Consider the following 11,833-nt stretch of genomic DNA (forward strand, 5'->3'; position numbering starts at 1 on the left):
TCCAGGTGAGGGCATTAAATTGAGTGGGGCCTCTCAGTTTAGCCAGGTACTGAGAAAACAGTTGTGAGGCAAAGCACCTTGATTCCCCTCAGAGGGGAGCATGAATATTAGCAGGACTGCTCTGGCTTGCAGTTGTCTGTAATTGGGCTTCCCTGCCAACACTATCCTTATTTTTTTCAAGGCTGGATTCAAAAATGTAGTGATTAGCTAATCATGAGAAGGGGGGGGGGAAGCAGGAGCGGATAAAATAGAGTTGGAAGGAATGTTCAGGATCATCTAGTCCAGGGGTGTCAAACTCATTTGTTATGAGGGCCAGATCTGACATAAATGAGACCTTGTTGGGCTGGCCTATGTGTGTACCTATTTAAGATTAGGTAGCAGAGATATAAATTTTATAAAGAACACAGTCAAACACAAATATATATATATATTTAAAAAACTTAAAACATGATTAAAACATTAGCACTCATTGGTCTTAAAGATGCTTTAAAGAGCTTGGGTGTTTTACTGGAGCCTTCATTATCAATGGAGGCCCAGATAGCAGCCGCTGCCAAGTCAGCATTCTTCCACCTGAGGCGGGCGAGGCAGTTGGCCCCTTTCCTAGAGCGTCGGGACCTTGCAACAGTGATCCATGCGACGGTCACCTCAAGATTCGACTACTGTAATGCCCTCTACTTGGGGCTGCCTTTGTGCCGGACCCGGAGGCTGCAGCTAGTGCAGAACGCGGCGGCCAGGCTGTTGCTAGGACTCCCGAGGTGGGAGCATATACAGCCGGGGCTACGCGGACTGCACTGGCTGCCGATTACATACCGGGTCCAGTACAAAGTGCTGGTCATTACCTTTAAAGCCCTATATGGCCGAGGACCGGCCTACCTGAGGGACCGTCTTTCCCCATATGAGCCCCAGAGAGCACTGAGGTCAGCTGGGAAAAATAAACTGACTACCCCTGGGCCAAAAGAAGCTAAACTTCAGAACACCCGTGCACAGGCCTTTTCAATCGCGGCCCCTTCCCTATGGAATCAGCTCCCGGAGGAGGTGCGGGCCCTGCGGAGCCTTGATCAATTCCGCAGGGCCTGCAAGACCACCCTCTTCAAGCTAGCGTACACGGACTGCTGAACTGTGGTTGTTTATAAGGGAGCCGCCAATATGGTTCTGTTTAAGGACCTATGTTATTATGTAAACTATGTAAACTGACAGAAATTAGCGCCGGAAATACCATCACCACTGTCAGATTAAGTTAATTTTAATTGTATATTGACTGGTTTTTAATAATGTTAATTTTAAAGCCCTATATTTATTGTTCTGTATGTTTATAAATTTTGTTAGCCGCCCTGAGCCTGCCTAGGCAGGGAGGGTGGGATATAAATAATTTTTTTAAATTATTATTATTATTATTATTACTTTGTATTTCTCCCATGGGATCCAGGGAACTGGGCAAAGGAAGCTCTGGCTTTTTCCTTCCTTCCTCCCCTCCTTCCCCAGGGGACTGGGGGGAGCCTCAGCCAACAGAATGAAGAGAGGCTTGGCTCAGTAACTCTGCTGTGCAACTGATAGAGCCTGGCAAAGCAAGCTATTCCTCCCCCTTTCCTCCCCGTGAGGAGCCTCAGCCAATGGAGATAATAAAGGCTTTGCTCTGTAGCTCGTGTGCAATTGAGCAAGCCTTGCAAAGCAAGCTGTTTTGCAGAAGGAAGCAAGATATAGGGAGAAGGAAGCAGATGACAGCCAGTTGCTCGGGGGCCTGATAGGAGCCCCCTGAGGGCCTGATTCGGTCCCCAAACTGCATGTTTGACACCCCTGATCTAGTCCAACCCCCTACACAATGCAAGAAATTCACAAATACCTCCATCTCACACACACCCAGTGACCACTTGCTCCATGCCCAGAAGATGGCAAAAAACAACAATCCAAAAAAACAAAACTCACCAGGATCCCTGGCAAAGTGGCCTCAAGAAAGATTGCTTCCTGACCCCCAAAGTATGTCAATCAGCATTTTCCTGGGCGTGTAAGAAAGGACCACAACTAAGCTTTGATACAACCCTTCCTGCTCTCCTTCTCATGGTCTGCCTAAGTTCATAGAGTCAGCATTGTTGTCAAATGACCATCTAGCCTCTGTTTAAAAACCTCCAAGGAAGGAGAGCCCATCAATTCCTGAGGAAGCCTATTCCACTGAGGAACCACTCTGTCAGGAAGTTCTTCCTGATGTTTAGCTGAAGACTCTTGATTTAATTTCAACCCACTGGTTCTGGTCTGGCCTTCTGGAGCAACAGAAAATAATTCTGACAGCCTTTCAAGTACTTGAAGATGATTATCATATCACCTCTCAGTTGTCTCCTCTCCAAGCTAAACATACCCAGCTCCTTCAACCTTGCCTCGCAGTACTTGGTCTCCAGACCCCTCACCATCTTTGTTGCCCTCTTCTGGACACGTTTCAGCTTGTCTATATCTCTCTTAAATTGTGGTGCCCAAAACTGAACACAATACTCTAGGTGAGGTCTAACCAGAATAGAGTATGTCATAATCTTCTAGAGAGTTCCTTCAAGAGAGCTCCCTGATTCATTTCGGGAGACCACCTGTGCCAGATGGCTAAAGACTATATTTTAGCAATAGGCAAGAGGGAAGCCTTGCTAACTTTGTGATTGACTGGGCTATATCAAGCCTTGTCATCAGAGCCAGATTAATAATTAGGCCAAGTAGGCACTGGCCTATGGGCCAGTTTTAGGGGTCCCGGGCTGGCTTTCTCCGCTGTTTTCCCTTGCTTGCAACCCTCCCAGCCTACACATGCAGCCAGCAACTGAGCCGCTCATTGTCTGACTTGCCTGGTGCAACTGCTCCTGGTGTTGCTGCCAAATTTGCCTCTCTCTGCCTCTTCCCCCACAGCTTTGTCAAAGGGGCTATTGAGAAAGTGCCTGCAGTCTGCATTGGGGACACCAGGCAGCAGGGCGGATGCTCTGACTCATAATTTGTGAGAGGGCCCCCAATATTTTGACCGCCTAGGGGCCTCCACGGGGTTTAATCTGGCACTGTTTATCATGATCACCTGTTGTTCAGAGCAGGGGTCCCCAACCCCCGGGCTGCGGAACTTTTAGCAACCGGGCCACAGCCTGGCCCCCTGCGGCACTTCCTCCCCTCTCTGTTTTTACAATTTTAAGGTGGGGGGAGGGTCAGTGAAGCATCGCTTCCCCGGCTCTTTAAAGGCCAACCCCCTCCCCACCACCACCGATTGGCGAGGGAAACCACTGCAGCATATTGGCGAGGGAAACCATCACAGGGTGACTCGCTGAAGAAGCGGTGCTGCTCTTGCCTCCTCCCCACTTCCTTCCCACACCCTGGAAGGAAGTAGAGAGGAACTGAGGGCAGTGCTGCTTTTTCAGTGAGTCACCCACCACTGCTGTGGCGGTTTCCCCCACCAATCAGCGGGGGCGGGGAGGGGGTCGGCCTTTAAAGAGCTAGGGAAGTGGCACTTCACCACCCCTTCTTCTGGCCTTAAAACTGTAAAAATGATGGAGGAGGAGGTGCCACGGGGGGCAGGGTGGCAAGGCTGTGCAGGGCCATGGGGGCAGGGCGGTGAGGCTGTACGGAGCCACAGGGGGTGGGGCAGCGAGGCTGCATGGTGCCACGGGGGGCGGGGGCGAGGCTGCATGGAGCCGCAGGTGTAGGGCCGGCCCTGGTGCCGATTCCCGGTGCCAAAAAGGTTGGGGACCACTGGTGTAGATAACACTTAAGCCTCTAGCTTAGACACTTAAACACTAAGAAGCTGTGCCATCTAATACCAAGTACTGAAGTATTAGGTAGAAAGTTAGCATTTATTGTCTTCTTACTATCAGATTGCAGAGTCTGTGTTGCATGGTGATATCTTGTTTCTTAAATTGTTTAATAAACCTTAATACATTTTACAGAGGTCTGGTTTCTTGTGCGCACATAACCATGAAGACCCACAGGTCTGAGCACTCTCTCTCTCTCTCTCTCGGCTTGACTTTGCGAACGAAGATTTAAGAAGGGTGCAGTAGTCCACGTCTGCTGCAGGCTCGCTGGTGGCTGACAAGACCAATGCGGGACAGGCAGATCCGGCCACAGTGGCTGCAGGGAAAAGTCTGATTTGGGGTTGGTGCTGTAGCAGTGCGATTCTTCCTCAATCTCCTTTTGTCCTCAAGACCAGCTATGCGTGCGTTCTCAAAGGAAGAGACAGCCTGGTGGATGGTGTGCCTCCATGCTTTGCGATCTGAGGCTAGGTCAGACCACTGGTGATGGTTGATGCGACAGGTGCCACTATTCACTTGAAAAAAGGGTAATGACTAAGACTTGGTTTCTTGACAGCAGTTGATTTAATTTTAAAACAATTAAAATAAATAATAGTACAAAACGAAAGTGCAATATAGACATCACTGGTGTGTGCCAACACTCTGCCTGGGGCTGGGGTGTTTGCAGAACAGTTTGCATCAGCTTACGTCCAAATTACTCTTTTCAAACAAATTGTTGTGGCACTACACAGCAGGAAAGATAACTGCAAGAACTTCAGACAGAAAACCCTTTCTCCCTAATCAAGCTGCTAGTGAAACAACTTGTCCCAGTACAGAGGAATATGGATAGTTCTGGAGACCATGCTGGCTATGCATGGGGAGGGTAGAATAATGAGTACTTACCCACCTCAAGCACCTGCTGAACATCCTTGTGTGATTCTTATATGTGAATCAAATGCATTCAGGATTAAGCTAGAGGCAGTTGTCTGCCCTCTCCTGAAAAAACCATCACTAGATCCAGCCGAATTGGCACACTATCGGCTGGTCTCAGATTTGCCCTTTCTGGGCAAAATTATTGAGAGGGCTGTAGCGCTACAGTTACCGAGTTTTCTGGAGGACGCTTCCATCCTGGACCTCCATCAGTCCAGCTTTCGCCCAGGTCATGGGGTAGAGACAGTACTAGTCACCCTGGTGGACAATCTCCAGCAGCATCTGGACCGAGGCGGCTCAGCGATACTGATGTTGTTGGACCTGTCGGCTGCATTCGACACAGTCAACCATCAGTTGCTGATTCACCACCTTGCTGACGCAGGGATTCAGGGGTTGGCCTTACAATGGCTCTCCTGTTTTCTCCACGGTCGGGGACAAAGGGTGGTGATCGGGGGACAGTCATCTCAGAGACACCCACTTAACTGTGGTGTGCCTCAGGGGGTGGTGCTCTCCCCAATGCTGTTTAACATCTATATGCACCCCCTTGCCCAGATTACCAGGAGGTATGGGCTGGGTTGCCATCAGTATGCCGATGACACCCAGCTCTATCTACTGATGGACGGCCGGTCTACCTGTGCCCCAGAAAATCTGAACTTGGTGCTGAAGGCCGTGGCAGGGTAGTTTAATCTGAGTCGACTGAAGCTAAATCCGACAAAGACAGAAGTCCTTTGCCTGAGCCGCAGCAGCCTGGGAAGGGGAATCCCCCTATCAGCTTTTGATGGTGTGCCACTTGTAGTGGCGCCCAAGGTCAGAAGCTTGGGGGTGCTACTGGAACCTTCATTGACAATGACGGCCCGGATAGCAGGCACTGCCAATTCCACCTTTTTCCACCTTAGGTGGGCAAGGCAGTTGGTCCCTTTTCTTGACCATGGCGACCTGGCAACTGTGATCCACACTACAGTCACCTCAAGATTGGACTACTGTAACGCCCTGGGGCTCTACATGGCGCTGCCCTTGTCTCAAATCCGGAGACTGCAGCTGGTGCAGAATGCAGCAGCTAGGCTGTTATTGGGACTCCCCATGCGGGAGCACATACAGCCTGGGCTGCAGGAACTGCACTGGCTGCTGATAGTGTACCTGATTCGCTACAAGGTGCTGGTTATTACCTTTAAAGCCCTATATGGCTGAGGACCTGTCAACCTTAGGGACCGTCTCTTCCCATATGTTCCCCAGAGGGTACTAGATCAGGGACACAGAACCTGTTATCGATCCCTGGGCCGAGGAAGGCAAGACTGAAGATCACTCGGGAGAGAGACTTCTCTATAGTGGCCCCCTATTGGTGGCACCAACTGCCAGAAGAAACAAGAGCCTTGTGGGACCTTGTTCAGTTCTGCAAGGCTTGAAAGACAGCTTTATTTCAACCTGCTTTTAATGGATAGCCACATATGAGGGTACTCAAGAAGACTGAAATTACTGGAATGTATTATTATTATTAGCACCAAACTGTTTTTAAAATGTTTTAATTGTTTTATTGGAAGATAGTTAATGTTTAACCTGTAAATGCTTTTACTGTTGTGAGCTGCCCTGAGTCTGCTTTGGCGGGGAGGGCGGGATATAAATCCAATAAAATAAAATAAATAACATAAATAAGTTCTGGGGGTTTCATCCTATTATTATAACTGAAAGGGCAACCCCTGGTCTGAGCCTCATGTGGACATCTAGCAAGCTCAAAGGTGGTATCAACACATGGATAGGGTTGCTGCTACTGCTGCTGTTATTTAATATATACTTGTGATGCAGGGCTTAAGGTGATGCATCACAAGTTAAAATACATAGGAAATTAATTTCCATTTACAATAAAAATATAATCATTGTGGGCGTAATTCATTATCAGTCTTAGCTGGGATGTTTAGCATTACCAGTGCACTTGGAAACAAAATGAAAGGACATAATAAAAGCAAAATTTAGGCAACTAGTTGTGCATGGCATGGTGTTGAACCGTGAACTCACTGTACTTGTTACAGCTGTAAGGAAAACATTGTTTTCATAAACATGGCAATAATCCAAGGATGAATGATCGTTACCAGAAAATCAAGGAAGACCAAATAATTACCCAAATGTTTTTTTTTCCTGGTTAATGTTTTCGTGAGGTGCCAAGAAGAGACACAAAAATATTATTGCACACTGACCTACATAGTTATGGGACATAACTATTTCTGTTTGTTATATCACAATGCATTGATTAGTTTATGTCACCATTGATTAGCTTATGTGACCATGCTATATCCTAGTAACAGATAGTGAGTGAGGATTTAGTTTATGTAGGTTAGACCCTCAGGCTATCTCTCACAGTACACAATTATGCTGTGATGTGACATCACCCCATGGGTCAGTAACAACTCAGTGCTTGCAAAGGGGACTACCTTTAGCTTTCTTTTTTCCTACCCAGTTACTCCAGCATCTAAAAAGCTAAATTTCAGAACATCTAAAAAGCTAATTTCAGAACATCGTAGTCACCAGTTTGGTTGCCAGGGCGCCTGGAGATTCAACTCACACACATCTGCCAGGAAAACGTGGGTTCTGTCTACCAGAATGGAAGGGACTTATGTGAGTACTAACAACCACAACGTTGCAGCAGCACTCGGTATCTCTGGAAGAGTGCTAACCAGGAGGACAGATAGGTTTCCAGCCACTCCGTGCACGCACCATCTCGGCCATTGCAGCGGAAGAAGTTGCGCCGCCAGGAACTGTCCAGGCAGACAGTTTCCAGCCTTGACCACGAAATCCATGTTGGTAGGCTAACATCATCAGCAACTATCTTCCTGCAATGCCAGACTCCATAACAGCGAAGCGGGAGGCTCATGTACTCAACAGCAGTCACCTATGCATAAGGCAACCAAGCTTATCTTAGGCATAGATCCTGCCAGACTGCCTAAGCCAGGGGTCCTCAAACTACGGCCCGCGGGACAGATGCGGCCTGCTGAGGACGTTTATGTGGCCCGCCGGGTTATGGCAAAATCAGACCGGAAGTGACGTTCGACCTAAACTCGCGTTAGCAACGCACACTTCCGGCACTGGGCTGAGGCGGCGGAGACAGAGTGTGAGGTGATACCGAGGTGAGGTGAGTTCCCAGGCCAGAGTGTGTGGTGTGGGGAAGGGAGAGAGATGCAGAAGACGGAGAACTGACGGCCCGCGGCCTTGTACAGTAACGGCAGTCTGGCCCTCCAATAGTCTGAGGGACAGTGAACTGGCCCCCTATTTAAAAAGTTTGAGGACCCCTGGCCTAAGCTTTTGTCCAATGGAACCCAAGACAAAAGATGGTGCCAGTATGGAAATACAGAAGAGGAAGAACATCTTCACCTGGAGCCAAGCTTCTTTGTATAGATCGGGTGTTACCTTAGGTAGCAATTTGGCCATCTATTGTCACCTTTTAGATAAGTTTTGATAGCTTGTTAATCCCTTCCACCCCAATAATTTTACTCATTCTTTTCCCTAATGGTCACTCTGGAGCCTCTCCCTTTTTCCCATTGTTACCTGAAGGCCCAATCAGGTAACCAGGGTCAGGTATGCTCATTGGCCAGGTATGGGTACCCAATCAAGTGCCCCCAATAAACTGGCCATTGGACACCGCAAAATTCCAGCCCTTATGGTCATTGCGGAACCTCCCCTTTTTCTGAGGTCACCACCTGTCATCCGCCCCTGCACCTCCCATTCCCTAAGGGCTCAAGGTAGTCCTTATAACCTCTGACCCAGCTTCCCATAGGTGTGCATCTAGCAGTACCCCATTCCTGCTGTTTAGATACATCCCCGATTCCCGATCAGTTGAGGGTCCCTTCCCCCATCGCCCTAGTTTGTCTCCATTGGAGCCTTCCTCAAAGACTACGATCGGTAATTATCACCCTGTTTGTCTATCCCTGTGTTACCTTTGTGCATTTCTCTCTATTTTTATTAGGTCTGTATGTGTGTTATATGTATCCATTACCTTGTATGTGTGTTCTATAAGTTTCTGAAATAAAAGCATAATTGTTTTACTTAATTAGTGTCCTTGGTAAATTTAGCAATAATTTCTGGAAGTGGAATCCTGTATACATAGATTCTAGGTCTTTTTGAGCCGAAGTTGCCAACCTGTCAATTCCCCAACCTCTTTTGAGGGCATTTTGGCTTACACCTTTTTAGTTGGAAGTGCCGGGGACTGAACCTGGGACCTTCTGCTTACCAAGCAGATGCTCTACCATTGAACCACTGTCCCTCCCCATATGAGCAGGCCTCGGATTCAGTGGGAGCTCACAGGAGCACAGCTCCTGAACCTTTCTGAGAGTTCCACCTCCTCCTGGAGAGTTCCACTTCCATCTCCTTGTCCATTGAATAGTAGGTGCATAACAATCTCTGGATTATGTCAGGACATTGAGTCAAGGAATAACACAGTCCAATAGTTCAGCAGCTTATTCCATAAGCATCATAAGGCAGCACACCATCTTTGCTAAGACTAATGTCTTAGCTCAGGGACTCTCCTTTTAATCCCTTGCCCCAACCGTTACAATTTCAAGTGCAAGTGTGGCAAAGCAATAGCGGGAACCAGGTTTTGGCGGGACCCCCTCCCACCCTCCTTTGGAGCCCACCCCTAGCATCTGACCTTGAAGTTGGTGGAAACAGCTTGACTAATATGTTCCCAAGATAAGCATACAGAGAGGATAAGCAAAGCAAGAATGCACCCAGGCAAATTGGTTAGCACAAAACATGGCAAGAGGAATACAGAGATGACTCTTGACAGATGAGCTCCACCACCTATTTTTCTACAAAATGACCCCTGCATATGAGTATTTGTATACTCATTTACTTTTGAGGAAAAAAACATAAGCACTGCTGAGACACTGTTGAGCAGGTCCTGTGTCTCCTTCCTGTGTCCAAGATACATTGTGGAGGGATCTTACCATGTTTCAAGCTGGTATAGACTAAATTCAGTGGAAATCAAATAGTGAATTTTTTCCAACAGCAATGTAAATTGATATTGGCAAGATCCAAAGATGACCACAATAATGGAATGCTTTTGTAAATCACTCTATGCCCAGAATTGCCACTTTAAAGGAAATTGTCTGTTTAAATTAAATTAAAACAAAACATACCTTAAAGACTATACTCTGAACAAATGTTGTCAGAGAATGATTTCAAATAGCTCCTTGGGTGAGAGGATATTTGAACTAGCTTTAATGAAAAAATATTGCACTTTTTAAGTTTAAAAGTTCAAAGAGCTATAATAAAATCCCAGTACTATGTAGGTTTGACTTAATGGAATTACAACCTCCTCCTAAGCAGTAATAAAAAGTATTGTCCACCAATTCACTAGCTGCCTTTTTAAGTAGGCCCTTTCAGAATCCATTAAAAACTTTAATCAAATGATACATATGTGAAATGAGTAATTATAGTTGTCCTGTGATTGCTCCCATCAGCTGAAGACCAATTCAAACTTAAAGACAGTTGGAAATTGTAGACTGAAGGAAATTCCATTCTATATAGGAATTGTTATTAGCAAAGGAGCCTACTTGGGTTTCTTGAGAGGGCTTTAAGTATGGGTGTCAAGTAAAGTAACCAGAAGGTTTTAGGGTGCAACACAGTTGAGTGTTTGGTCCAAGGAATGTAAAGTGTAGACAGATCTTATTTTTTTCAGGTTCCAAAGGAGGCAAATAGGAATATTAAATCTTAATAGTTATGAGATTTATATCACTGGAAAATCCACTAAGGCACTTTTCTTGCTGAGCTTTTCCTATCAGGTCGGTGTTTGAATAAGGAATTCAATCACCTCTCTGCAAATCAGAGTTTGGATAGGACTGTCAGATAAACATAAAGAACAAATAAATCTATTTTGTACCAGATGTTAATCTTGATAGTCTCTGAAACACACATACACCATTACCTATTGACAAATATCTCACTAATTACTGGGCTTGATGACTTCTTGTAGCATTTTTCTCCATTACCACTTCAGTGGGAAATACGTGTTGACTTCAAAACTATTAAAGATTATTAACAACAATGTTTTAATAAGGTGTTTAGTTCTGTTAATATATAACAGCTATCACTTTCTGCTCTTTTTGTGAAAATCTGAGGTTTCATTTATTGTATAAATGTTACCAGCAAATCTTGAAATCACTTCACCTGCAGCTGACCAAAAACATTTCTCTCTGTGTTGGGTACATCTTCACAAATGAACATTTGTGCAGCTGTGACTTAGAAAAGAGCTGTTGCAGTCGCCCCATTTCCAAATAGTCATACATTAAGCTTCCAAGTGGAACACCACTTCCTGCAAACCACACCTCTGCTCTGCAGTGTGTTGCTTGGATGCAAGATGGGCAGTGGCTCCACTGAATCCTATACAATGCTATCCTAAACATACCATTCTAAACACTAATTCTAAACCTATTGGGTTCAATTGATTTAGAAAGCCAGAACTCTGCTTTGGACTGCACTATTAGAATGCTAATTCATAAGCAAAAGATCAAACCACAGTTTGTCACATTGCCCACAACGACTTCTTCCAAACCATGAAGAAGGGAGGGACGGTGGCTCAGTGGTAGAGCATCTGCTTGGTAAACAGAAGGTCCCAGGTTCAATCCCTGGCATCTCCAACGAAAAGGGTCCAGGCAAATAGGAGTGAAAAACCTTAGCTTGAGACCCTGGAGAGCTGCTGCCAGTCTGAGCAGGCAATACTGACTTTGATACACCAAGGGTCTGATTCAGTATAAGGCAGCTTCATATGTTCATATGAAGTCTTCCACTTCCTATCTACACATGAAGAGAAGAGGGAGCAGGAACAGGTAATGAAAGACAGGGGATTTTTTGCCTTGCTTTCATCACAAATGCATCAAAGCTTTTGTGTGGAATATGAATGCAGCCATTATTATTAATACATGAAATGTGAAAATCTTTATTTGTGGTCAAAGTCCATTAAACATAAGAGTACATTCGTATCAAAACTGAGTAGATTAATTCCAGCACATAAAATCTGTATTAGACACAAAACCTTTTTTTAAAAAAAAAAACAGATATAACAGTCCCAAAAATCTAGTGTGAATATAAAAAGTCTAACATATATAAAAGATTCTGAGTCAAAGGAGTAAAAAGACTATCCATTCTCTTGATCATGCTTCATATTATGGAATTTTACCAAG

Source organism: Heteronotia binoei, unplaced genomic scaffold, assembly GCF_032191835.1.
Source record: "Heteronotia binoei isolate CCM8104 ecotype False Entrance Well unplaced genomic scaffold, APGP_CSIRO_Hbin_v1 ptg000122l, whole genome shotgun sequence".
NCBI classification, from domain to species: Eukaryota; Metazoa; Chordata; class Lepidosauria; order Squamata; family Gekkonidae; genus Heteronotia; species Heteronotia binoei.